Here is a 6000-nt window from a genome sequence, read left to right as displayed (position 1 = left end):
CCTCGTGCCGTATACGGGGTGTTTGCAGTTTTAGCGAGATAGCTCTTTTTAAATAGAGCCATTTTACTGTGCCAACGGACGCCGATATTGAGACCCATTCCGATTCCCTTATACCTATTGTATTTTAAGGAATTATTATTATCATTCTCACAAACCGTGGGCTTTTTTGGGGCTTTTTTTCAAATTCAAAAAGTTGTTAAATTTGGCATGGATATCCGGACTGTGTCTCACATTTGGGTATAAAAAAATGTCTCTTCAGCGCCCTCTAGAAATTTAAAAAAGACCACACTAGGCCAGTTTCCGCCCCCCGATGTCCGATCAACTTGAAAGTTGGCACACAGGTCCTCTTTCACATGCTCGACAAAAGAGTCAATCATGGTATGCAAATGCACCTAACTAGATTTTACGCCATTTTGAATTTAGTGAAAAACACATATCTGGCAATTTCTCCTAAACGCTGAGCTTGATTGTCACAAAACCTTCGGTGGATGCTATTAACATGTCTGCTATATTAGTTCTGCTATATTATGTCATATCAGTGTTTTCGCTAGGTTCCCAACTTTGGGGGGGCGGATGTACCGGAGGGGTTGCATGGGTGTTTGGGCGCGCCGGGGTATGTAATGGTAGGGAAAACACTGTATATGATATTATGTTATATAATATTATAAATAAAAGTATAAAGCCATGTCTGCTATATTAGTTCTGCTATATTATGTGATAATCCAAAGTTCCTTTTCATGTGCTTGGTTGGGAGTTCGCTGTCTTGTCTTGATTTAAGAGTTAGGACACACACGGACAATCAGAAGCTTCTCTGTGTGTGTATAGATAGGGGGTCAGTTTCTGTCCTGACGGAGGAAGCAAGGTCAGCGGGTCAACGAGCAGATGTACCAGCCTAATGGGAGTTTAGGGACACACCGAATGTAGGAGCCATACGTCGGGTTTTGATAATTCTTTTGTATTTTTCTTTCCTCCTACATTGTTTGTATGTGTGCGTGTGGTGTGACGTCATTTGTATCCACGACACCGTAAGGGGGTGTGTGTGTATATTAGTGTGTGTCTGTTCACCTGTGGTGGCGGGTTGTTTGGAGCATGGCTGCAGGGTGAGCATGGGGGAAAAAAACTTTCTTTTGACCGCCATCGTCATCATCATCGTTAACGTCATCGTCACAGTCACTGTCATCTTCACCGGGTACCATCACTAGAAGTTATTATTTGCACTAACGTCACTTCAATGGAGTTTCATGTGCTGTTGATACTCTCTTGATCAATAAAATGCATCTGGCAAGTAAGTGATGGGGGTATGTTCCTTCTCGGTGAAACGGAGTAAAAAGGTAACATCTAAAATACTTCAGTGCGACGCGTCTTTAGTCTGATCCCCTCATGTCTTAGCCTGCTGCGGCTTTTGGATAGTTTTTATTGTCTATAAGCCGCTACACCGAACACTATACAACACACACACACACTCTGTTCGTTGATGTTTACGTTAAGTCAGGAGTCCGGACATTGGATGTAACCGGATTTTTAGATGCGGGGGGGTGGAAGGTCCTCCTCTACGCCAGTTTAGAGCCAATAGAAATCTTTCCTTCTCTGTCTTTCAAGGGTTATAAAACATGATGTTCTTGCTGATGTTAGTTGTTCTTCCGTCCTGCGGGCCCACAGAACTGCTCCTGCCTTTGTAAACGCAGCGCTGATACTTGACCTGTGATCTGACAAATAAATCTCCCAGAACGAGAAAAGTTAATGGTTGAAAATCTGCCTTTTTGGCGTGTTTTCATGATTTCTTACAGTTGTAAAAGACCAAACTCCTCCCAAGGATTATACCCGATTCTTTTCAAATCCACGCAGTGTGCTCTTGAGACCTTGGCCTCTAAAAGATGCATTTTGCCGGGAAGAAATATTTAACTGTGCGTAGGGAGAAATATACAAAAAACACCTTTTGAATGATTTCGAAGGAAGTTGGGTCGTGTATGGTATTTTGAGAGGCTTTTATTTTGGGATTGAACATCAGAATGTCCTGGTTATCAATAAGTGTCACCATAGGGTTGTGTACTATCAACCTGAAGTGGAATGGTCATGACAGTATTGATTGTTTCCTTTTAAACCTAATCTGAAAATGACCAATTGTAGTCTGGTGATTGAAGGAATTTGGCTCATATATGGTATTTTGCGATAATACATCAGAATGTCCTGGTTATCCCCAAGTCACACCATGGTGATGTGTACTCTCTGCCAGAAGCGGAATGGTCATGACAGTATTGATTGTTTCCTTTAAATCTACTCTGAAAATGAAAAAATGTAGTCTGGTGGTTGAGATATTGAAGGAAATTGCCGCTTGTATGGTATTCTGAGAGGCTTTAATGTTTAATGGTACATCAGAAGCTCTTGGTTATATGTTGACATAAAAGGCCTAAGACCATGATAATGTCAAAGATAAAGCGGCATTCCTGACGTTGCTCCACACAGTTAACAATCACTGACTTGCGAACGCTTTGTCTGATGTCCTCGGGTGTGGATACCCCCTTTTTGGTGTGCTGTGTCTTTTTGAGGCACCCTTGGCTCTTGCCCTCTTCCTCACCACCGGTAAGCCTTAGCCCTACACTTATGAACGGATATTTATGGTTCATTGTCCTAGTTTTCATGTTACAATGTCATTTTTACTATGCTCTATTAATAAAGTGTTTTTGTACTGGAACCACGTCTTCTGCTCTTGTACAAACGGATCAGAGTGCCTTAAACTTGACAGAGTTTAATACGTGGGTTAATCTGGCAAAGGGGGCGTGGCATCAACTGAGAGGGGTGTGTAATCACAATATGGATTTAGCTCCATGGACTACAACATCTGGAAAATGTGCGTCCCTTTTGATCAGGACAAGGTTTACCAAAGAAAAACAATTGGAACTGATTTAATTAGTAAAAGGAGGTTTTGAGATACTTTTTGGTTAAAGTCCCAGAGAACAAGTCCGTAAGGAACACAGCGACGGCCGTGACACAAAAGCACAACCCAGCAGGTCGCGGGGTCACCGTGACAGAGGGGGAAACATCTGTGATTCTGAGCAAAAAGCTGAAATAACGAGAAAGAAAGTTGGGAGAATAAAACAGTAAAAAGATAATTAAGTTGCAGCTTTTATAAGAAAGGGTTCTATTGTTGAAACGAGTATTGTTCCAGTAAAGTTGCAACTTTATGGAATGGTAGTTTATGTGATCAACTTATTCTCTAAATGTTGAATTGTTTATCTCCACTAAAATATGACATTCTTTCCATAACATTTCAAATAAAAGAACCCTTAAATAAATCGCTTTTATAATGATGGGGAGCGGTCGGTTAAATAAATACCAACTGAGATCAACTTGTACCGCGACCAGCGATCTGCCTCCTGAAAAAGATCCTTCACCACTTTACGCATCCAGCATCACTCTGATTTGCGTCGTGTGATTAACCAATAAGGTGTCTGGATGGTAAATGTTTACACTTCTCATCCAACCACAATCAAATCCACGCAATCCCGACGGCGCGATTTATCCAGATAGGTTTTTTTGTGTTTTTAAACGGTTACGAACCAGAAAACTATCCGAAATGAAATAGGAGTAACGAGGCCATTTTTTAAATGTAAGCAGTAGAAAGTACAGATATCTGCGCAAAAATGTAAGGAGTAGAAGTAAAAAGTTGGTATAGCCGCAATAAGCAGAGGTGTCAAGTTACTTAAGTAGACATTTTGGGTATCTATACTTTACTTAAGTAACTTGACACCTCTGCTTATTGCGGCTATACTGGATCCAAACGGACCAACTCGTTTGAAAGCCGCAGTGGGCTAAGGCGGGGGATGAACTTGTTTACGCGCACCAATAAATCCTCTGTCCGCACACTTGTTCCCGTTCTCTCCGTTTTTTTCTCTCCATAGCTTTCCACGACTCCAATAGTCGTTCTGATTACAAGGTAGAGCAACACGTTAGATAACCGGGTTTATACGGAGACCATGTGGTGTGCGAATCGCGAAGTGCGGTACACAAAGAATCGCCTTCCCCCGTCCTCACCCCACGCCAAACTGAACCCGCACAGGGGTCAGACTCGGACACTCAGATGGCGGCACGGATCTCTGCATGTCTGACTGACATCTCTCAGTGGATGTTCGCTCATCACCTGAAGATCAACCCCGACAAGACCGAACTACTTTTCTTCCCTGGAAAAACCTCGCCCACTCAGGACCTGACTGTTAAATTCAGCGACTCCGTGCTAACGCCCACTCAGAGTGCCAGGAACCTCGGCGTGACACTTGACTCCCAACTCTCCCTGACTGCCAACATCGCAGCGACGACACGATCCTGTAGATACACGCTCTACAACCTCAGGAGAATACGACCCCTTCTCACTCAGAAGGCAGCTCAGGTACTGATTCAGGCGCTTGTCATCTCCCGCCTTGACTACTGCAACTCTCTGCTGCCGGGTCTCCCAGGCACCGCCATACGACCACTGCAGCTCATCCAGAATGCAGCAGCTCGACTAGTCTTCAACCTTCCGAAATACTCCCACACCACACCGCTTCTCCGCTCTCTTCATTGGTTACCAGTGGCTGCCCGCATCCAGTTCAAAACATTGGTACTGACGTACCATGCTGTGAATGGATTGGGACCAGTCTACATCCGGGACATGGTGAACCCCTCCATCCCAACCCACACACTCCGATCTGCATCTGCCAAGCGGCTTGTTCCTCCCTCACTGAGAGAACAGCACTCGACGAGATGGCGACTTTTTGCTGTCCTGCTCCCAGATGGTGGAATGAGCTCTCTGATGACATCAGGACCGCAGAGAGACTCTACATCTTCCATAGAAAACTCAAGACACACCTCTTAAGACTCTACCTTGACTAAAACACTAGCAAACCGTAGCACTAACAAATGATAGCACTTATATTGTACTTATAATGGCACTTTTCTATAACAGGTTTTGAAACTGCTTATTTGATGAAAAATGTACTTTCTTGTTACTTGTTCTTCTGAGTTTGTATCTTTATGTAGAAATGCACTTATTGTACGTCGCTTTGGAGAAAAGCGTCAGCTAAATGACATGTAATGTAATGTAAAGGTAGGGTTTAATTAGGCATCCCCTTGCGCACCACACACGCCCACTGCCACACCCATGTCCCATGACAACCAATAAACAAAACATAAATCAAAACAAACCAACACCCACAAAGTGTAACATTTATAAGAAGCAAAATATATAAAGAAAACATGTATGGCTCCTACACTGCTTATAAACGTACCGCTCGCCAGCCACCTGCAAGCGCGAACCAATCAGAGGGGAGGATCACATCAATAAACTACAAACACCCAGATCCTGCCCCAGGTTGAGATAAACGGTGAGACCTGCCTTTACCTTCTGCATGATGCCCTTCTCGTAGTAGTACCTCAGAGAGCGGCTCAGCTTGTCGTAGTTCATCGCCGGGCGATTCTTCTGGAGGCCCTAAAGCCGAGCCACCTGCCCCCAAAAAAGTCAAGAATCAAAAGAAAAAACTTTTATTGGGGTATGATATGAATTCAATCACACTTCTCTGATAAGGATCTGGTCAGGTAAGCAGGGGTTGTGGTGTCTAAATAAAGCCCTCTGTAGGCTGAAACCTTTATTTCCATGCAAAGATGTGGCATCTATTTGTAAATAATTTAACTGTCCACATCAATAATAGATACCCAACATAATACTTTTCACATTGAGATCTGATGTGTTTTCCATTAATTAATTAATTTGAGCAATGTACATCCTGTGGTTTCAAAATGCTCCTTAAGGGTTTAATACAATCTAAAATAGCGCTTCATCAATCTGTCAATCAACCAGGATACTTTGGGGTATGGGCATCGGCAGGCATGATTAAGATTAAAAGCAGACAAGACAAAAAATGGCAGGAAATATCCAGGACCACTCTGCTGTGTGCGCTTCGAGAGACCCACTCAGTCAGCATTAATGACTCAGTCCTGTTCAGCGTGTCCAAAACCCATTTGTGAAAA

This window comes from Pungitius pungitius, chromosome 3, assembly GCF_949316345.1.
Source record: "Pungitius pungitius chromosome 3, fPunPun2.1, whole genome shotgun sequence".
NCBI lineage: Eukaryota > Metazoa > Chordata > Actinopteri > Perciformes > Gasterosteidae > Pungitius > Pungitius pungitius.
This window is presented reverse-complemented; position numbering follows the sequence as displayed.